This window comes from Sebastes umbrosus, chromosome 11 (genome assembly GCF_015220745.1).
Source record: "Sebastes umbrosus isolate fSebUmb1 chromosome 11, fSebUmb1.pri, whole genome shotgun sequence".
Lineage (NCBI taxonomy): Eukaryota > Metazoa > Chordata > Actinopteri > Perciformes > Sebastidae > Sebastes > Sebastes umbrosus.
Genome location: NC_051279.1, coordinates 1,462,878 through 1,485,699, shown reverse-complemented (window position 1 = coordinate 1,485,699; position 22,822 = coordinate 1,462,878). Strand labels below are relative to the sequence as shown.

Sequence of the window (22,822 nt, the reverse complement as noted above, 5' to 3'; positions counted from 1 at the left end):
CCTATTTATTTTATAAATATATTAATATAATAAAGTCACACCTTGCTTTACATGCCGGCAGTTCTTACCATTCTCACTGGCTACCTATAGTAGAACTACAGTCTACTGGTCACTGAGCAGTTCTACCATTGCATAGGGACTTCAGTGCCTGGCTCAAAGGAAAGAGAAGTATTCCTTCAGTGTCCTCGTTCACATTTGTTCAGCTGGTTTAAAGGGACTGTTTGTAACTTCTTCCACGTATAAATCATTGCTGGTCGGTGTCCAATGCGTGCTCGCGTGTGGCTACGCTGTTCAGACTCAGACTCCAACACAAACTACAGTGAAGCACCAAGACCTCTTGGTTGTATCTAGTGAAGCCCGTCTGTTAAACAGTGCTGGCCGCGGTCGAAGGACGCGGGGGAGACCGTAGCTTTGGTCTCCAGGACCGGAGTCTCTGCTGTACTCTGCTCCTCTGCCTGCCTTCACTCACACACTGCGCTCGTTCTCGCTCAGCTCGCTCCACTCTCACGTGCATGCGCGCACACTCCACACTGCAGAAGAGTTAGTTTAGCTCTGAGAATATCTAGTGAATGTACAGGGGACGTTTGTGCAGAAATAACTGCTGCAGCTCCTCCAGACCAACAGAGGTTTCCCGTGTCTTGTGAAGTGACGGGGCTCCGCAGAGAGAAACGTTATCGTCTCCGACCAAAACTCCGGCGTCTCCCCCGTTCCCTCCGGCCGCGGTCGGGAGGCTGAGGCGGGAAAAGCCAACACTAGGATCAGCATTGATTCATGGAGAGACCTTCGTCTGGTCAGCTAACATTACTGCCAAGCAGCTGAAATATAGAGTGATATTGTGCTTTTAGCTGACGTGTGTCTCCTCACTGTGTTGAGTGATGCTCCTTCATGTCTATGTAGAGCGAGCACAAGCGCCAGCAACAGGACGCTGACTTTAGTTGATTTAACGGCCACAGGTGTCGCTGTTAACAAGTAATTTCTGATTCTAACAAATAGTCCCTTTAATGATTTAAACCCACTGTCTTCCCGTTACAATTCCTCTTCCCTCATGTTTGCTGAAGTACACTGGAGTTGATTTTTTTTTTCTAGGTGAATTGGTGTAAATGTGAATGCTGGTCCTAGAGCAGTGGTTCCCAACCTCTAGGCCGCAAACTGTTACCTGGCCATTTCCTACAAAAAATTATATGATTCTGCAAAAAACAGTTGAATATTAATAATGTAACAAATGCTATTATAGGCTAAAGAGAGCAGAAGTCATGACGTCAGGCCTGGGATAGCCTCTCTTCCTCTAGCTTCTGGGTTATGTTTAGGCAACAGACTACAGTAGCGGCTGCATGCAGTCCGGTTTAGGTTTACTAAAAAGTGAAAAAAACATTATGGTTGGGCTTAAAATAACTATGAAGACTAAAATGCGTCTTCCCACCCATCAGACTTTGGTTTTACAGCAACTTTATAGACCGGGAAACAATTAAACCTTATCATTGGTGATTTCCAACACATTCTAACCTCTGATATCAGTGTGCTGCAGATAACTGTACTGTATTGATTGTGAATTCCCTCCACTAACCTGCAAGCAATCAAACTCATGGTGTGTGTGTTGGGAGATCAATGACAACAGTGGCAGAACCCTCCCTCGGGGACTCAGTAGAGGTCAGTACTGATGTGGGTGGTTGGTAGAGGAGACAGTCTTTCAGTTTCCCCCCACAGGGTGTTTTTATTTGTGTTTGTGTGTGTAGCAGTAACTGGCTGATGGGATTCAGTCAGTCAGTGACAGGGTAGCTGTATAGCCACTGAGAAGCTTCTCAGTTGTCATTCCCCATGGCTGTGAAACTGCAGTTTGTTGCTGGGTGACGGAGATGAGATGATGAACATCCATTAGATCCAGTGTCGGGTGTATATCTGCAATGTTGCTTCTGTGTGTAGATGTATAATTCGCCTCACTCATCCTCCTCACCCAATGCTCAGCTTTTTAAAGCTGCATAATCCTTGTAATGTTTTTATGTAACAAAAGTTGTTCTGCCCTCCTGGGCTCAACTACAATCTGAGGCTACATTTTTATCACAACACCCCCACTATACTTTAAATATATACAGAGAGGTTATTACAGAGATTCAATGCAAAATGAATCAGTTTTTACCACTCGAGAATTGATCAAAATGATCAATAATCCCTCCAAATACCAGATTTAAGCCCGGTACACACCGGGAACGTCAGGAGCGCGTAGCGGCTGCGTTACCTGTTGTTTTTCATTTCGGCATCCGTGTTAACAGGTTAGAGCAGCCACACTGCCCGCGTGACGTCTCACGCACGTCACATGCGCGTCTCAGCTGCGTCTCTTCTAGAGAATAGAGGTCTCGCCTATTTTTGACGCGTACCGCGCGAGTTTCACAGCAACAACAGACAGTGAAGGTGACCTATTGACTGTATATTGACATCATATCAGCAAGATTACTACAGTTTCAATGTCTATCTGTAGAATATGTTACGGACATGAAAAAAAAGTAAAGACTATTTTTAAATCAACACTCCCTGCTTTCATTTCAAAATAAAAGCCCTTGAGCGTTTTTTATGTGGACAGAATTCCTTCATTTGTTAACACGAGGCTTTTATTCTGAAATATGTGCCGGTCAGTGTTGTAGAACATGCAGTGACATAGAGAGCTCCATGTATGAATATAGTACGGAGTTTTAATTATAGATTATTACTTATTACTATTTACAAATGACCACACGTTTCTTAACCTTTCTCTGTCTAAAATAAATATAAATTATATTTATAATGAAATGAAATGGCCATTAAAAGACAAACTCTATGTAGAAAGAAAGGGCTGACAGCAGCAGCCGCAGCAGCAGACACGCAGCTGAAACGCAGAACACCCGACGCGTGAATCACGCAGCCGCCACACACTCCTGACGTTCCCTGTGTGTCCCGGGCATTAGACACCAAGACCTTGAGAAACACCATAGAAAAAGCCATGCTGTGATTTGGTATTATTATCCTAGAGGTCACCACAGGTCATTTTGTACAGTGAAGTCAAGTTTCGAAAAATAGTCTCACTACAATGAAATGTCTCCTATGGGGACTAACATCATCACACATGAATACAGTTGGGCTCATTGGATCCACAAGAGTCTCAGCTTTACAGTGATACCCAGTTTATGTAATTCCAAGACTGTTTAGGGACCCCAGTATGCAGAAATATTCAAATACAGCATTTTAGAATAGGAGAAAATAACAATAACACATTTATACACATTCAAAAAACTGCATGTGATTATCATAAAGTGGGCATGTCTGTAAAGAGGAGACTCGTGGGTACCCAGAGAACCCATTTACATTCACTGATCTGGAGGTCAGAGGTCAAGGGACCCCTTTGAATATCGCATGCCAGTTTTTCCTCACTAAAATTGAGCTTAACTTTGTAGCTTTATTTAGCTTTGTGACAAGCTAGTGTGACATGGTTGGTACAAATGGATTCCTTAGGTTTTTTAGGGTTCATATTTTACTAGTATCTTCACTCTAGTTTGAAAATTCAGCCTGCAACAATGTCTGAAAATCAGAATAGCGGCTGAGCCCGCCTGCGGGTTAAGGGGTTTTAAGCGCATCCCCCCTCAAGAAAGAAAACTTGAATATTTAGCCCAAATCGTCCCTTTCACGCAGAGAACACTGCGGCCCTGAAGGCTACTGTGGTGTCAGAGCTGTAGTTTTGTTTGTGTACACCAGAAAATACTTATATCATCTTGTGTTTTATTTGCACACACAGAAAGGAGAATAGTCCCTCAGTGAGTCCCTGTGTAGATAAAGGTGAAATCGATGAAATGGAATAAATCTCCCCGCAGAAAACCTGAAAAATGTTTACATTTGACGGTTGCAGAGGTCTCGCTCTCTCTCTCTCTCTCTTCCCTTTCACATGTATGCACACACAGTCAGCCCTGGGTTGAGATGCTAATGGTGCACCATGAGCCATTGACCTCTCAGTGCCATTCAGAGAGCAAACTGCTCACCGTGAACTGCTGAATAATACATTGACAGTACGTGAAGTACAAAGCGGAGCACCTCTGCTTGGGAAAGCCACTACGATGAATCACACATGCGTGGCAGTTTGCTGCATCTTTAAAAGTCAAACTCCTCTGACTGTCTGTTTGCATTGCTCAAGTCTTCTCCACAGAAACATCCTCGACTGAAAATGCAAGCAGCTGCAGAATTCAAGTGTTTATACTTGTGCTTCTGAGTGGTTTGGATCAGGAGCAGGAGAACGGGTCTGTGCTGACATGAAATGCCCACTGATCGTAGAGCTGCTGGGGCGAACAATCCAACAGCTTGTGGAGAATGTGAGGATGTGAGGTGAGGAAACTACACTGCTCTAAAAAATGAAGGGAACACTTAATCATCACAGTATAACACCAAGTCAGTTAAACTGAACTAAACTCAATCTGTCCATTTAGGAAGCACAAATGATTGTGAATCACTTTCAGCTGCTTTGGTGCAAATGAAAGTGACAACAGGTGCAATGGAGAGGCAACAGCAAGACAACCCCCAAAAAGGGAAGTGTTCTGCATGTGGTGGCCACAGACAGCTGCTCTCTCCTCATCCTTCCTCACGGTTCTTCTCTAGTTTTGTGTTCTGCTAGTGTCCTTGTCACAACTTGTAGCATGAGGCGGTACCTGCAGCCCAATCAGGTTGCACAGGTAGTCCAGCTCCTCCAGGATGGCACATCCATACGTGCGGTCGCAAGAAGGTTTGCTGTGTTTCCCAGCACAGTCTCAAGAGCACGGAGGAGATACCAGGAGACCGGCTGGTACAAGAGGAGGGCTGTACGGGGCCGTAGAAGGGCATCGACCCAGCAGTAGGACCGGTATCTGCTCCTTTGTGCGAGGAGGAACAGGTGGAGAAAACAGACTCCATGAGGGTGGCATGAGGGCCCGACGTCCTCCAGTGGGACCTGTGCTCACAGTCCAGCAGCACCATGCAGCTCCATTGGCATTTGCAAGAGAACACCAGAATTGGCAGGTTCGCCATTGGCGCCCCCGTTCTCTTCACAGATGAGAGCAGGTTCACACTGAGAACATGTGACCGGCGTGAAAGAGTCTGGAGACGCCGTGGTGAACGTTATGCTGCCTGTAACATCATCCAGCATGACCGGTTTGGTGGTGGGTCAGGGATGGTCTGGGGAGGCATACTGTATCCTTGGAGGGTCGCAAAGACCTCCATGTCATAGCCAACGGTACCCTGACTGCTATTAGGTACCGGGATGAAATCCTCAGAGCGATTGTCAGACCTTACGGTGGTGCAGTGGGCCCTGGGTTCCTCCTGGATTCAAGTGAATAAACATAAAAAAAAAAAAAAAAAAAAATGAAATGCTTATTCAGTGTCCTAATCATACCTGTTCATGGTCACGTCTTCCTATTGGGTAACAACACCTCTCTGGCTGTAATTTTAACACACGGATTTCATTTTCTCAATATTCCATGCAACAAGATAAGAATCAGTCTGTGTTGGTTGAATCGTGTCCCAGTGTGTGATTTCCACTGGCAGCTTTGTAAATTAGAGACAGGACTTTATAATTAATACATGCATTTACAGAGAGCTCTGACTGTATTCAAGCAAGCTTGTTCATCATAGAGACTTTGTTTTGAATGGTGAGCCGTCTGGTTTGCAAATAACAGCTTTGAAGAGCCAGTTTTTATGATCCTGTTTAACATTTGAACATACAGGCCTGATACCAAACTCATTAGCATTGTGTGTATTGGTAGTGGAACAGCAGAACCCCAGGTGTCCCCTCCTCTGTGTCTCAGGAGACATGAAGTCCAGCCCTCCCCTATCTCCACCCCCCCCCCCCCCCCCCCCCTCCTCCTGAATACCTGCTGGCATTAGCATAGCAAAAGGGAGACAGCATATGTCTCATTTTCTCTAGGGCTCTTCACTGGACGTCGCTTCCACTGATGCGTCACTGCAAGGTTCATCAGTTCCATCACTTCTCTCTTCACTTCCATTGTTCTTAACAACCCCACCTCCTCCTCCTCCTCTGTGCTTTCTGTGCAATCTCCTCATTCCAGCCTCGGTTCTCCCTCCGTCACCTGTGCCCTCCCCCCCTCCTCCACCTTGTCCTCCTCACTGTCTCAGCTGTATCCTTTTTTATATATATTTTTTTTTGCTATACCTCCTCCCTCCAGTTGTAATATGTCATTGCGAGAAAAAAAAAACATAACACAATTTATGAACAGCATTTTCTGGTATTTTTCCATGTTATATTTACATATAGACACATTTCACGTCCAATATGTGATTTTTCCCGTTACTTTAGGGGCCTTAAGCGTCCAAAGGGAAGAGAGGAGGAAAATAACAAAATAACGGGACTTTTATTGTGAAGAATTTATAGGAAATTAAATGTGTTTATCACCGAATCAATGGGGCTTTGTTAGTGGCTATTTTTTCAATGAAACAAGGCCATTAATGTAGGGAGGAAGAGTATGCAGCAAAAATAATGTTGGACCTTAATTGTGAAGAATTTATAGGAAATGAAATGTGTTTATTCACCGTTTTACAGCCACTCCTTTGACCAGGAAATATATTCGATGTAGGGATGCTGATTTTGAAAAAAATACTTAACCGTTAACCGACAAGATTTGTGGCTCGCGCCAGCTGCAGTGTAGGAGCACAACAGACAACTGAGAACCCAGTTCATCGTCCGGGAGCGTTAACTTAGCAGCTACAATGCTGCGTGTAGTGTCGCGGCCATACAGCCACTTTCCCAGTAAAAGCCTCCACCGCACATTTAGTTTAGTTTAGCAGGTTGTCAGCTGTGTGTCTGCACGGCGGAACTTTAGTGTCCAACAAACAGTGTGTGTATTTGTGCTACGTTAGCAGCTCTAGCATTGCCGGAGGCTTCGTGCTCGCCGCCGCCGCCACACGTAGTCTGTGTAACTTTAGTGAGTTTCCAACAGACCGTGTGTGTGTGTTGGCGGTGAGTGTGAGGTTGTTGGTGGCGTTCTAGCTGTGAACGTAGGTGTAGCAGTGTGTGGATAGTTTATTTGTCGCTGAATAAATGCTATGAAACTACAACTCCTCCGCTCCGCTCAAGCGAGCCAGAGACCAGAGCCAACTTCTTGTATCCTGCAACTCCGGTTCTGCCTCTTAAGGTGTGCTGTTAAGGTGGACCAGCTTTTCTCCTTAAAGAGACGAGCCGCTCAGTTTTTTAATTAATTATAAATATTTATTTTAACCGCTTTAACCGATAGCGTTAATGGGTTAAAATGCTTAATGTCGGTTAACGGTTAAATTGAAATTATGGACATCCCTAATTCAATCACTATCCGATCAAGCAGGTCACCTTGAAGTGTGAAGTGAGGACACACTTATGTGGACAATGCTGAGTTCTGATCTGGCGCATCCAATTTCAAAAAAAGTCCCATTTGAAAGACCACACTTACCACACTACAACCTAGCGGTGCAAAAGGCTACCAAATCTTACTTGAAGCTGCACTTTTTGATATTTTTATATGAGCATTGGATCAAATACTTGTCTAGTATGAAAAGGGGTCAGTTGTACCGACAAATCCACAGAGAATTAACACCAACTCAGCAGCTCCCCTCAGCTCTACAGAGCTTTTCACTGTCATTGTTTTGGTTCAGTCCCACCGCTCACATTAACCTGGTTTCCAGCAGCAGGCAGCTGTTTTTCAGTAAAACAGCTCTGGAAAACCTCCTGCACACTACCTGCCCAGCACCAAACAGCAGGAAGCCAAAGTTAGCAACTAGCTAGTGAACACAGAGAAGCATTTAGCAGCTAAACAGCCAGATCTTTTTTTCATGAGCTGGTGGAGACCAAAAACAGAGCTAAAAGAGAGTGAATATTGGATTTGAACTAATCAGGTGACCAGACTGAATGAATGCTGATGTCACTCTGTGTCTGCTGGATGCATAAACAGGCAACAGTTTGACCTGTTTGACACCTTCGCCTTCGCCACCTTATAGGTGATGTGTCAATGTTGTGTTCGCTTGTTGTGCTTCCCCGAATGAGAAATCTATTAATAGCTATACAGCTAAGTAATGTTACAGCTGTCAGATTTTATATTCAAATTCAAAAAAGCAACAGCAAATTCTCTGTATTTCAGCTCAGTGATTAATTGAACAGCTTTGTTCAATGCTACATGGTAATTTCAGAGTCTAATTTGACATCGACTGTCACAACAGCTTGTCAGACACCGCTAAATGAGAACATCACTATTTTTAACTGGATAGTGGGAGGACGTTTCCCAGAACAATGTGAGCCATTCACTTTAATTGAATAAACTATCATTATATTTACTGCTCTATACCATTCATTTCAATGTCTTATATTTCTTTCACATCTTATATTATGAATACAAACTTTCAGATATTTGTATTGCTCAAAAACAGATGACTTTCTCAAATGTGTCTGTTGTCAGTTGGAGGTTGTGGAGATGTCATACTTGAATTTAGATGTCATTGTGGTAGGGGTTGTAATCCTTGTAAACCCTGACCCTACAATTACATCCTGCTGGACGGCTAAAAAAAAAAACCTGTCAATTACACCATTTAGTGCTTTTACTCTGGAAAACACACACAGATAAATGGGCTTCCATAGTGTTCTATCACCCAACGGGGGACAAACTCAGAACATGAATATCAGTGTTCAGTGCTGTTATCAAACCGAGGCTGAGACTTGACTTTAGGTCTTATAAACTTAAAGCTGAAGTAGGCGAGATTGGAGAAAATATGATTAAAGTTATTTTTATAAAACGGTCGCTATATCCTGACAGTAGTACATGAAACAGGTAACCTGAAAAAAATCAGCCTAACGGCATCTGCATTTCAAAGACCGGAGGAAAAACAAGCAGTCAGAGCTGATCTGAGGTCTGCTGTCCAGCTGCCGTCTATGAAAGCCGGCTGTCAATCACTCGCCAAGTTCTGGTCACATGACCGGAGCACAGCCAATAGGAACGCTCTCTCAATGAAATGACCTGTGATTGGTCAAAGTCTCCCGTCACGGGCTAGATGTTCTAAAGCCTGAAAACAGAGCCATGAGGAGGAGCAGAAGTCTAGTTTTCTCTCAGAACACTTGAATTACAATATACTGAAAGGTTATTATGGGATTTTTGACCAATGATGCCAAGAATATTCTGCCTACTGCAGCTTTAAGGGGGGCCACTGAGTCAAGGATGGTTTTATAGGAGGAGTTAAAGGTGCGATGCCATCGTCCCAACGGCCCAATGTTAAGAAAATTGTCCCATTGGACCGAAAGCCTATTTGTCCTACAGGCTTACAGTTATCCCAGAAACAAACCGCCATTGTTCCGAAGGCGTGTTGCTCCAAAAACACAAACTCTCTAGTTAATTATCATACAGAATGACGTCAATGGACCTTCCCCATGCTGGATTGTTTGATACAGTAAAAGAGGTGGGGTAAGTGGTATAGGGGACAGAAGGCTTGAGTGTAAGTGTTTCAAAATTGCATCATTTCATCAGTTTTATTGTGTCTTTCACTCTAATAAAGTAACTTACTATCTTGATGACAGCAACGTCTTAGTAGACAATTTAATGTAAAAGCGACGTATTTAGGAATTTAAATGCAACATTTAAATCTCTGTTTTGTGGGTGTGTAAGGCAAGAAGGTTTGTATTTCCCCGACCTTGAAATACACTTTACTCATTTGTATTATTATGCAGAGAGAGCAGGGACTATGCCAAATAGATGACACAAGATTTTATTAATGTTATGTACCCCTAAGTTATAACTATGTGTGTGTTGACTTGTTCAACTCTTCCAATTCTGGAAGGATAATGAAGTTGCTCTACTTCCACCCAATACTCACACATCCTGTTAGTGCGCCCTGCACTCTTATAGCCTTTCCATTACTATTGTGGACAGGCTGCAATGCTTTACTGACAAAGGAGACTGCAGTACATAAAAAAACTATTAGTTGCGATAGCTGTCACACCCATAATTCTGATCTGCCCACAGCAGCCACAAAATACAGCCCCTTAATGGCACATTGTTCAGGAGGCTTACGGCCGACTACAGCAGGACTGTTGATGATTGGATAGCGTCTCACCCGGGGCTGAAGATAAACATGTATGAAATGACAAGGTTGTACCAAGGTAGCGAGAGTCTTCACCTATACCACTCAGGCACCTCCTGATTTGTCAGCCTGCTGGTACAATAATGCAACTTTCTTTCTGATTTGTAAATGCACTGCTCAGTTTTTATTTGTGGAAAACAAATGGAAAATAATTTTAGATGATTTGCGCTCCACAAGAAGAGAAAGAGTTAAAGTCAAATAAGTCAATGTTTGTTTTATACATCGTACCTGACCATGAGGCTCCCTCCCTTTTGCAACACCTGGTTATGGATTATGACTTTCTCAAAATCAGAATCAGCTTTACTGGCCAAGTATGTGTTCTAGATGCTCTTTATAGGCCTGTCACAATATTTACTGGATGGACTTATCGTACGATATACGGACATGACCTTGCTACTTTTAAAGTTATCGGCGCAACGTACGTTATATGGACATGACCTGAGCTATGTGTGCTCTCTGTGGTAGAACTACAAACCTGACTGAATGTTTATGCAGCAGAATCCTTCTCTGTCTCCACAATTTGCTTTAAAACCTACTTCTTCTGAGAAGGATTATTAATATGCTCTCTCTGCGTCTCTATATCTCCCTCTCTCCTTCTTTATCTCTCTCTCTCTCTCAAAACAAACAAAAATGTCATTTGCTATGCACTTACAGTATGTGTTTCTTCATGCACCTGCAAGCACTTGTAGCAGATGGGAAGTGGAACTGAGTGTTACAGCACTTATGCTCGAAGGCTTCTCCTTGATCGGACCGGATTGGACCTCATTTGCAGTCACTTTGGGTTAAAAGTGTCTACCAAATGACTAAATGTACATGTCAAATATTTGTAGTTTGGCGAAGCCCAGCCGGTGAGCATCTCACCAATAATTCCTCTAAATGTACAGTTAGTATCTTAGACAGCAGAGTACACGTCACAAGAATATTCAGTTTGGGTATTAGCTATCAACCCTTCACACAAATTAGTAGATTGATCATGCTTTTACAAACTATTTAAATGTAGAGGTGATGAACCAGAGGTGGGTAAAGCCTTGAAATGTCATCAGGCAAACATGCTAGTACTGACAACTTAGAACAATTCTTCTTAAAGCTACCTTGCTGACGATAAAGCTACGTTGCTTACGATAAAGCTACCATGCTGACGATAAAGCTACGTTGCTGACGATAAAGCTACGTTGCTTACGATAAAGCTACCATGCTGACGATAAAGACACCTTGCTGACGATAAAGCTACGTTGCTTACGATAAAGCTACCATGCTGACGATAAAGCTACCTTGCTGACGATAAAGCTACCTTGATGACGATAAAGCTACGTTGCTTACGATAAAGCTACCATGCTGACGATAAAGCTACCTTGCTGACGATAAAGATACCTTGCTGACGATAAAGATACCTTGCTGACGATAAAGCTACGTTGCTGACGATAAAGCTACCATGCTGACGATAAAGCTACCTTGCTGACGATAAAGACACCTTGCTGACGATAAAGCTACGTTGCTTACGATAAAGCTACCATGCTGACGATAAAGCTACGTTGCTGACGATAAAGCTACCATGCTGACGATAAAGCTACCTTGCTGACGATAAAGCTACGTTGCTTACGATAAAGCTACCATGCTGACGATAAAGCTACGTTGCTGACGATAAAGCTACATTGCTTACGATAAAGCTACCATGCTGACGATAAAGATACCTTGCTGACGATAAAGCTACGTTGCTGACGATAAAGCTACCATGCTGACGATGAAGCTACCTTGCTGACGATAAAGATACCTTGCTGACGATAAAGATACCTTGCTGACGATAAAGCTACGTTGCTGACGATAAAGCTACGTTGCTTACGATAAAGCTACCATGCTGACGATAAAGCTACGTTGCTTACGATAAAGCTACCATGCTGACGATAAAGCTACGTTGCTGACGATAAAGCTACATTGCTTACGATAAAGCTACCATGCTGACGATAAAGATACCTTGCTGACGATAAAGCTACGTTGCTGACGATAAAGCTACCATGCTGACGATGAAGCTACCTTGCTGACGATAAAGATACCTTGCTGACGATAAAGATACCTTGCTGACGATAAAGCTACGTTGCTGACGATAAAGCTACCATGCTGACGATAAAGCTACGTTGCTGACGATAAAGCTACCATGCTGACGATAAAGCTACGTTGCTGACGATAAAGCTACGTTGCTGACGATAAAGCTACCATGCTGACGATAAAGCTACCATGCTGACGATAAAGCTACCTTGCTGACGATAAAGCTACCTTGCTCACGTTCAAGCTACCTTGCTGACGTTAGCTACCTTGCTGATGATAAAGCTACCTTGCTGCTGGGATGCATCTTTTTATGCATCCACACAAATGTCAACTTGTACTCAAGGATGAACTGAAACAATTTTGGTGGTCAAAGGTCACTGCGACCTCATAAACATGTTTCTAGCCCTAACTCAAGAATTCATATATTAATTATGACAATTTGACAGAAATGTCTAACAGGATAAAAATGATGTAGTGATGACACGAGAAGCTAATGAACACTCCATTATTTAGTGGAAGGCTTATGGTTTAGGTGTGGCCAGTGTCTCCAGCATTATTGAAACTGTCTTAACAGTAAAATCAAATCAACATTTTGAGTGTTTGACTTTGACTGGCCACATTGGTTTGTGTTTATCAGTATTTGTGCCAGCCTGTAAACCTTTGTTGTATCACTTGCAGCATTTCTGTTTTCTATTTACGTGTTTCTTTACGTTGGAATTGTATTGTCAAATTGGTGAATGCATTTCTTATTTTGCTCATGTTTTATTCATTTGCAGCTTTTTATTGAATGCAATGTATGTTTGTTATTTTTCAATTGCAGTGCGTTGAGCTTTCTCACTAACATATAAATAGGGATAAATAAAGAGCTTCAGGCAGACAGGAGGGGAAATCTGCTCCCTCTGTGTGCTCCATTTGGTATTTGTGGGGTGCAGATCAAATTTACAAAGGATTATTTGCTGGAGACTGCAGTAAAAATATCTGATACCATCTGACTTTTAGCCCAAAGTCAATTTGTCTCAGGCATCAGAGAAAAGCTCAGAGGGATGCAATTAAAAGTTTTATCAAGGCTGTCACAGCACGTAATGGTTCAGGCTGAAATGAGATCCACTGGGTTGACTCCATCAGTAGAGAGGTGCAGGTCTGGGATTTTATTGGCTTCAGTTTGTTGCCCCGTTTACTGTAATGCAACACAACACATCACCACTATTTACTGCAACCTTGAAAGTGACTTTACCAACGCCTCTAAACAGAGACGTAAAAAAAAAAGAAAAGAAACAAAAGAGACAGATTCTCTCTTTCTCCCGAAACGTTATGTTTGGGACATGAACAGCGGTCTCCTGGATGAAAGCCTTGTGTTTGTTGGACCCTCCTACCGGCGCTGAAGAGTGCCTTGTGCGGTGGTATCGAACGCTGACGGTGACCGTGACAAAGCGTCAGTATTTGACGCCCTGAGAATGAGAACGGGCTGGGACTCAAGTCTAATGTCAGTAAGCTACATAAGCCAAGCTTTTAAAGTTATATCGTTAAAATGATTTATAACAAAGTTGTTGTCATTCTTGTTCTACTCACCGTGTGTCATGTAAATGCTGTATGCTTGTAGAGGCGACAGGTCATTTAGGGCAAGTGGGGCAAACCCGTTAAGTGGGGATAGCGCTCTCCTCGCGAGGTCACATGGCCCCCGAGTGTGAGAAAACAACAACATGCATACCCAAAGCCCAAAGTGGGGCTGATTGCCTCTTTCCCCGCTGCAATTTGATTTTCTATTAGCCAAGTAGTGTCGGCAGAAACTAGTATTTCTATTAAAGAAGATAGTAACTATGGTCACCCTGAACATTCTGGATTATCTTCCACAGCACAGATTTGAAAGTCTGCCTTCTGAAGAAAAACAATGAGATTAAACACTTCGGTGCCCTCCAGCTGCCAGATATATATTATACAAACCACACTGCTGGTAAACATGATAAGATTTAGCCTTACTAGGCTTTCACAATCTCACACATCTTTCTGAGAGGATTACCAAAGCAGGACAACGCTGTCAAATTGTTCTTGTTAGGCAGAACAAACATAGCTACCCAAACTGACTCACAAATACAAATGGAGAATTCAGTAGAATAACGGCAGGTTGAGGAGAACAGGTATGTGCTCAGTGGGACTGTAACCTGCGTTAAATTGATTTCAGCTACACCATAAAATCTCTGTGCAATGCCAGTACTCCATAACCAAAGTACTAGAACTGGGGTTATGACCAGTCATAACTGCAGTTTTAAATTAATAAATATGTATAAACCTTTTTTTATTTCAGTGGATACTGACTCATTTACACACATACAGTATATATATATATATATATATATATACATATATATATATATATATATATATTATGGCATGCTGTTAAGGAAATGATTATATATATAATGTGACTTTTGGAGTAATCATCCAAACGGACAAACCAACGCCGGTGAAAACATAACCTTCTTTCTAGGCCTTCGCCCTTTGTGGAGGTAACAAATTGAGGAACAGAAGCCTGAGGAGCAGGAGGAAGAAGTTCAGCCATCATTCTCAACCGTATATTGAAATGTGTTTGTGTTTTTGTGTCAGAGTGATTGTCTGACCATCTTGTGAGGATCTTTGTGTGGCTGTGTTTTTGTGACAGAGTGAGTGTCTTTGTCTGGTGAGGATCTTTGTTTCCCATCTAGGTGGTCTCTCTCTGATTGGCTTGAGGTGTGGGTTCGGTCTGGCGTGTGCCGGCTGGTGATTGGTCCAACCATCATCTCTGCAGTTTAAAAATGCTCAGGTAGTCTGACAGCAGCCTTGTTCTGTCCTCGGCCTCCAAACCTTTGTGTTAAAGCTGTGATCTACAGTTGGATTAGTAGCCTTAGTGCCCTAGTTGGCTTCATAACTGTGTGACTTGTTGTAGGTGAACTGCCCTCTTCACCCTACTGGACCCAGAACAAGGCCTACTGGTGGAAGACTCTGTCATCAGGACATCACATCAGACTGAACTCTTTGACCCCGCTCACCTCTGAAAGGGACTATGAAGTCATTTCAGTGTTCAACACCAAGAAGCCCCGTCGTCTCCTGCTGGAATCATCAACAGTAAGATTATTTACAGTTATGGACTAATGGCCGATTTCATTATTATTGTTTATTGGGTTTATATAGTTTATGTTCGGTGTACAAATTGGATTTTATGCTGATGTTGCTGCCAGCTGTGTTTATGAATATGTGGCTGCTGTGCCAGGCTATGTTATACTATGTTATGTTATGTTATGTTATATTACGCTATGCTATGCTATGCTATGCTGTTTATGTTTGTCTTGTTGGATCAGAACCAGCTTGATGGTCCAGGTATGAGTAGACCTACTCACTGTCGGCTACCAGGAATCTGACTCTGGTTATTTTGCTCTCATTGTACGACGGAAATAGAAATGCAGCTTAAAACGAGGTCAACAAATCTGAACAAGAGTGAAGAGAGAAGATAAATATACACGTCAGGTGTCTGTAACATTCCCTCTGATGATGATGATGATGATGATGATGATGATGATGATGATGAAGGCTTGTAGGATTAAACTGTGGTGCATGGCCTGTTGTGGTTAACATCTGTCTTTCAGAGTCTTACCACCAGATGTCTGGTGTTGGACGGGACAGGCCCACCTGATTACCTCTGTGCCCCCCCACACTGTGATTTCTGCCTCCACCACCGGTCTGTAGGGCCGGTATCAGTCAGTAGAGTTCCTGAACAGCTCAGTAGTGTAACGGGCTAATGGGACTCATTTGTTACACATTTGTTTTCATATGAAGAACATGTCCTGTCTTTGGATACCGCATGTTTAGACGCGCAGTGTAGTATTACTGACGCACATCGACCCTCCATCTGAAAGGTTCTGATCACAAAACAGTCTGTCTGCTCAGATCAGCGAAAGGTTGTGACCTTCAAATTGGTATTTCACTGACTTTCATGCCTCTCTCCTCGAAAATAATCACTCAGCTTTCCACCCGACCACGGTAGATCAGAGAGCTATCCAACCGGTATCACACCTGCTGATGCACTTTATTTCCTGGACTGTGTTGTTTATGAAATGGCTTTAGTGAAGAGTATATAATGCCGATGTGATAAGGTTACGCAAACTGTGAATATAATTGCTGTTTCACTAAACTACTAAATCTGACAGATATGATTTAGCTTTTTTATGAAACTACTTCCCTGCTTCCCTTTCTGTACTCCAGGTCAGGTGTGATCCCCGAAGGCTGTCGGCGTTGTGACAGGCTATACAGTGAAGTAAAAGTCTGCTGACCTCCTGGTCAGTGTATGTGGCTACATCTCTGCGGGCCTCACAATCAAGATCAAATCACAGCCAAGGCTGCACACAGACAGAGAGGTTATACTGTATCAATATCTGAGCTCTTTAGGAAGGATCGTCTATAATTGCTTCAAAATATTAGAAACAATAAGATTGGAACAGCCACGATGCTACAGATGGGTTTCTTGTATACAAACATTACTGGGTGCACATTCAGGGGGGCAAAAGCGCTTTGGCAGCCGGTCACAGCTGGTTAGAATCAATGTAGATTTTGCATTGTTGTACATTCATGATGACTATACTGACTATTGTTGCAGAGTCCGACCACCGTTATCATATGACGTATTAGTATTTCATTTGTTTATGATTATCACCTGTTATGTAATGGGTAAGGTTAGATCAGACATCCGGTAAGTGTGATTTAACTTGGGGGACCAGGGTGTGTTTGGTTGACACTCCGGTCGGAGTTAAAGTGACGTGAGTCCCTCTTGATGTTAATATCATTTGACAGAAACAGGACATTATTTTCTGGATGTAATAATGACATTTTATATCTTGGAATGTTTTTTTTTTTCAATGTTTTTATGCAATTTTGAAATGTCCTGGGTTTTGTGATACATGTTGTCATCCCAACTCGTCACATACTCACGCTTTGTCAGACCACTCGGCGTCACTTTTCGGTCGCAGTAAATACGTTCTTAATGTTATAAATTAAACAAAAACACTTAGGTTTAGGAAAAAACAACACGGTTGGTTTTGAAATCACTATGTTTAACAACTGAGGAAGTTTTATCACATTGTGCCGCTTCCATACAGCTTTTCTAATGCGATGCACATAAAAATACATGACTGGAACACTCAATTTATTAAAGAGAAAATGCAATGATACATGCTTATTGTTATGCATTTTTCATTGCAGTTCCCAGAGATGACTTGTCGAAAAGTTTGGGCAGAACTATGACTTTTTTCTCCCTTATTTTGTTTTTCTCTTCTGTTCAGTTATGGTGGTCGGTGCTGATTGTAATGAGTACAGCAAATGAAAAGTAATAACAGATCTTCTTTCTGCCGTGAATTTCTACCTCTGTTTTTTCCACAAAGGCGATGTGGTCTGCTCAGCCTTTGCTCTTCAGTAGAACACATCTCAGGTCTTAATTGTGGCACTAAAATTGAAATACAGCTGGAAATAGGCCTGTGATTTTCCTTGAGGGAATGGCACGATGCACGGTTTCCATGGTGCTGATGTCATTTTAATCACTGCTGCCTGCTCACAGAGCTGCCTGTTAGGAGGCACCAGGCAGCGCTGAATGTCTTTCTCTGGGATGGCCCAGACATCAGCAGGACCACAGCAGTTTGCTGTTATTGGTCCTGGGTGTACGGCTGCATGTGGGTGGGTGAGGTGAGGAACTTCTGTTCTTGTTTCAGCCAGTTGCCGGTATAAAACTCTTGAGAGACAAGTAATAAAGGATCATTACAATTGTTTTGCATGCCTTAGCCCATTTACCACAACTGTCTCACTGCCAGCCATTTTTTTTCAGATGCCATGCCTTTCCTACCTGGCACATAGACACTGGTTCATATTTGTTCAGTTCAATTCAATTCAATTCAATTTATTTTTATATAGCGTCAAATCATAACAGAAGCTGACACGGGAAAATAAGTAGAGCCCATACAGCAGCGACGTTTCCTTTGACCAAGGATCATGGATGTAGTGAGAGAGCTGGATACATTGCTGCCCTTTAAGCCCGAGACACACCAGGAACGTCAGGAGTGCATGGCTGCTGCTTTACCTGTTGTTTTTTTATTTCGGCGTCTGTGTTAACAGGTTAGAGCAGACACACTGCCCGCGTGAGTCACGCACGTCTCAGTTGCGTCTCTTCTAGAGAATAGAGGTGTCGCCTATTTTTGACGCGTGCGCGGTTCACAGCAGCAACAGACAGTGAAGGATATCTATTGACTGTATATTAAAATCATACCAGCAACATTACTACAGTTTCAATGTCTATCTGTAGAAAATGTTACGGAGTAGAAAAAAAAGTATAGACTTTTATTTATACACTTCCTGCTTTCATTTCAAAATAAAAGCCCTCAAGCATTTTTTCTGTGGATAGAATTCCTTCATTTGTTAACACAAGGCTTTTCATCTGAAATATGTGCCGGACAGTGTTGTAGAACATGCAGTGACTTGGAGAGCTCCATGAATGAATATAGTACAGTTTTAATTGTGGATTATTACTATTATTTACAAATTACCACACGTTTCTTAACCTTTCTCTGTCTAAAATAAATATAAATGATATTTATAATGAAATGAAATGGCCATTAAAAGGTAAATTCTATGTAGAAAGAAAGGGCTGAACACCCGACGCGTGAATCACACAGCCGCCACGCTAGCAGCCGCCACGCGCCACTGACGTTTCCTGTGTGTTCGGGGCGTTAGCCTTGCTGCCTATTGACAGCAGTGGTACCAGAATAAAAAAAATCCTGTGGCCAAAAAAAGCATTCTCCCCACAGGCCTCGTTCATAAAAAAGATATCTGTAAAACAAGGGTCAGTCATGAACTTTTTAACTGTACAGATTTTATGTGTGCAAAACTTTCCCAGAGCCTAAAAAAGTGTGTGTGATGTCACCCTGTAGTGTAAAGTGTGTTGGGCTGAGAGGGACTGAACAGGCAGGGCCAAGGAGCAAGGTGCTAATATGCATGTGTAGTGGGCCACACAATGCAGAAACAAACCAAGAACGGAGACATGTTTTGGCTCATGCTCTGCACTGCTGACTGCTGTCTTGGAAACCAGTATATAGTTCTAATATGATGTCCAAGTAGACTTTCATCCAGATAACCTGTCCAGATCCAGATCACATGTTAATGCCAGGAAATGGAGCGATACAGTCATTGTTCCATAATGTTGTTTGGGGTGCTGGTGCAGTCGCATTATCTCACTGTGAAACTCTCTCTCTCTCTCTCTCTCGTGTCCTATTGCTGAAATCTTCATTATTATAGCAAGATATTTGACTTGTGAGTGTGTGTGTGTGCAGTAAAGGCTGATGTATCAGAAATACAATGCCCTGCAGAGGGGATATGGGGATTTGGACGGAGGTCAGCTGGAGGTCAATGATCCTCTACCTGATAACAAGCCTTACTGTATGTGAGTGCAGTCTGCCGTTAATGCAATCTTTTATGTCTTTATTCAGGAGTGGGCTGTGTTTCTCCAAAGTCAGTTCATTATTACTCATCTACTACACCAGAGGGACAGATGTTCTGCCATACTTTATCCTAACCTTGTCTTTTCGGCCATTAAAAACAGTTTGGGCAAAGTGGTTGTACTTTGTGTGTAAAACTGTATGTCATGTCAATGTCAAAGCAAAAGAATAATAAGTGAGGGGGAGTATCAGTAGTGCTGGTTTATGGGCATTGCTGGCAGGCTGGTTCATTGAGGTCACTTTTAAGGCCCTGACACTCCCAAGCCGTTGGTCGGCCGTCGGACAGTTTGGGGCCGTCTGTGAGCGTCTGTTGGCCTAGTTTTTGGCGGGACACACCGTCGGCTCTAGTCTGCCCGTGTCGGAGGTTTTTCAGCTGATTCAGAATGTTGAATCGGCACGTGGAGCTCGTCGGTGAGAGAAATCACCCTTATTGGCTGTTCAGCTTAAATGAATCAGTGCACAAGAAGAGAAACAGAAGTGAGGAAAGCAAGCCAACAAGTAAAGTCAAGAGGAAAAACACAGAAGGCTCTTCTTATTTTTTATCTTCATCTGATCGTTCGGATATTTTCACCACGACACGGCCGTCTGGAATGAAGCTGAGTGCTGAGTGAGAGTGGTGTAAAAATGGTCGGTAAACGCCGCTTTTGTTTCATGTACGTATCATAATAAGGGATTGTATATTCCTATCCTGTTTCCCCTTCCTGAATGATGAATACAGACTACCACCGCCTGCTGGTGTGGAGAGTTATTTCCTCTCACGCAGGGACAGAACGTACGTGCTAACTATCCGTCGGCTGTGGTCGTTGCGGTGTGATCAAATGCAACTCAAATGTCTTGCTAGTTCTTTGATGTCAGCTTGGTGTGTCTAATAATCAAGAGAGAGAGAGGGATAAATAGATATGAATGAAAGAATTGCAGCAATTGAGTCTAATAACATTACTGTTCAAATTGCAATGGCCTGCCTATGTTCATGTAATTATAATTATGTAATCACATCCACGCACACGTATCTCTCTGCTCTCAGAAGGAGGAAGAAGGCGGGGTCATGCGTCAGCAACGCGTCATCAGTTACACTGCACATGTGTTATACCCTAAATAAATTCCTGACTCCGGATCATGATCCGGATCGCCACCAAAATCCTGCTAACAGACGGACAGACGGACGGACGGACGAATGGACACCATTGAAAACAATACGGCTTTGGTGGAGGTAATAAAGGCTTATGCAGAATAGGTATTTAAGAAAAGTCAGGGCAGGAGGGAAACATCATACACAGTGACGGAATAATTACAATTTGGAACCACAAAGTAAAAAGGAGTGGACTGTCGGTCCTAGTGTTATTGTTGTTCCGGTGCAAATAGCCTGATAGATATCCGCATAGGGAGGAGGTCGGGGCTGAAGGGTGGGTCAAAAAACACCGGACATTCACCCAGGAGACCGGTGTTTGTGTCCTGTGTGAAACCACATGTCAAAGTTGATCTCCTAAACCAAACTAAGTAGTATTATTTTGAAAAGATTGGAGCGGATATTGACGGGTGCGTCTCGTGTTGCTGGACATTCGTAGGAAAACGCACAAAAAATACGTTGTTGAAAGTCACGAAAAATATCTATGTACATGAATCAAATAGATTACATTTCGTGACTTATTTCACAAACTGCCGTGAGACTGTGTTGTATATTCGCACCTTGAGCGTGCAAGTTATTGAGCGTCAGAATGATGTCTGACTGATGAAGTAGACGGCTAGATCGGTGGGTTGGAGGCTATAACTTAACACTCGTCCCTCGGTGCCCTTTTGGCTCCCGCAGAGGATCAGCCAGGGTGGGAGATTGCCCTTTGGAGGCACTGTCTGAGGCAAATTGTCAGAGGGCTCGCCCACCTTTTCTATCAATTTACAGACCTTTTGTGCGCAGGCAGCTCGGCTCTCATTACCACAGCCCTCGGTTCAGATGCAATCTTTTAGATTCAATTAGCTCGGATGCGTGGCAAAATATCGAAGGGCATTTTGCTCGAGCAAAGCCTCAAGGAAACTAGAAAAGGTCATGCCTCCGACTTCCTCTCTGAGAGGTACAGGGAGGTAGATGGAAGGAAAAATGTCATGTTCAATGGGATGAAATAGCATTTTATTCTCTGTACTATTCTTCTACAGTGACCAAACTTCATTTCCCTTCTGAAAATACGCTGCCCGGAGCAACCAATTCTTTCCATTTAATACTTAGAACAGTGGTCTTTTAATATCTCATGTATATTGTTCAAAGTTTAGCACTTCATTAATATTCACACTCCAGCTCCTATAGCCATTCGTCACTGCAATGAAAAAGGCTGTCACTGCTCCTGCTACAGTAAAAGCACAAACCAGGAGGTGTCACTCTGTGAAAACCTCTCAGCATAGTACTACAGTATATGGAACATACCCAGCTGTGCCATTGAAACCGGAGCCATTATTTTTTCCTGAAGAAAGTGTCCCCTTTTGATAAGACATTTAACATAGAAATGCGGTATTATGCATGCAAATCAGGCCGCCCTCTCGTTCCGTGTGCAGAGCCTTATTGAGGATGACCTTGGTGGACGACAGGTGTTGGAGGGGGAATAATACGCCTCCTGTCACCTGCAGGTGACATAAAATTCCCAATTAAACTTTAAGATGTCTGGATTCATGTGAACTAAACAAAACGTGCATGGCATCAGTGATAAGGGTGACTTTCCTGCTTTTTTATGTAAGTCACTGAGGGTAATGGAATTTAGCTGTGTTACAGTAAAGATCTGAAGGAGTGAAGAAAAGGATGTTACAGCAATGTTATGCTTTACGATACTGTTGGAACCCTGAAGCATCAGTAGGCGAGATTGGAGCAAATATGATTAAAAAAAAGTTGTTTTTATAAAACGGTCTCTATATCGTGACAGTAGTGCATGAGACAGGTAACCTGAAAAAAATCGTTGATATAATTCTCACGTAACTTCCGTACTTAAGTTACGCCACTTCCAGTGTTATTTTAACCCAAACCCGGATCTTTTCCTAAACCTAAATAAGTATTCTTGTTGCCTAAGCCTAACAGAGTCGATCTATTCCTAAACCTCAGCTGCTCAGGTAGACATTACTCGTCTGTATCTTTACAGAGACAATAGTTGTTCGATGATATATTAATGCTCTGTATATCGAATTTAGTGCCTTTTGTC

The 22,822-nt window shown here is 42.8% G+C and overlaps 2 long non-coding RNA genes across 2 annotated transcripts in view; one reads left to right on the top strand and one right to left on the bottom strand.

Moving 5' to 3' along the window:
- Window positions 1-13,926, bottom strand: part of LOC119496743 — a 35,362-nt gene extending 21,436 nt beyond the window's left edge. Inside the window, exon 1 of the long non-coding RNA XR_005208799.1 lies at window positions 13,711-13,926. This is a non-coding gene — a long non-coding RNA (uncharacterized LOC119496743). The remainder of the gene's footprint in view (window positions 1-13,710) is intronic.
- A 1,013-nt stretch (window positions 13,927-14,939) lies between these two features.
- Window positions 14,940-19,760, top strand: LOC119497359. Its single transcript, XR_005208905.1, has 3 exons — window positions 14,940-15,240; window positions 16,375-16,526; window positions 19,638-19,760. It is a non-coding gene; the product is annotated as an uncharacterized LOC119497359 (long non-coding RNA).
- Window positions 19,761-22,822: the final 3,062 nt, after the last annotated feature.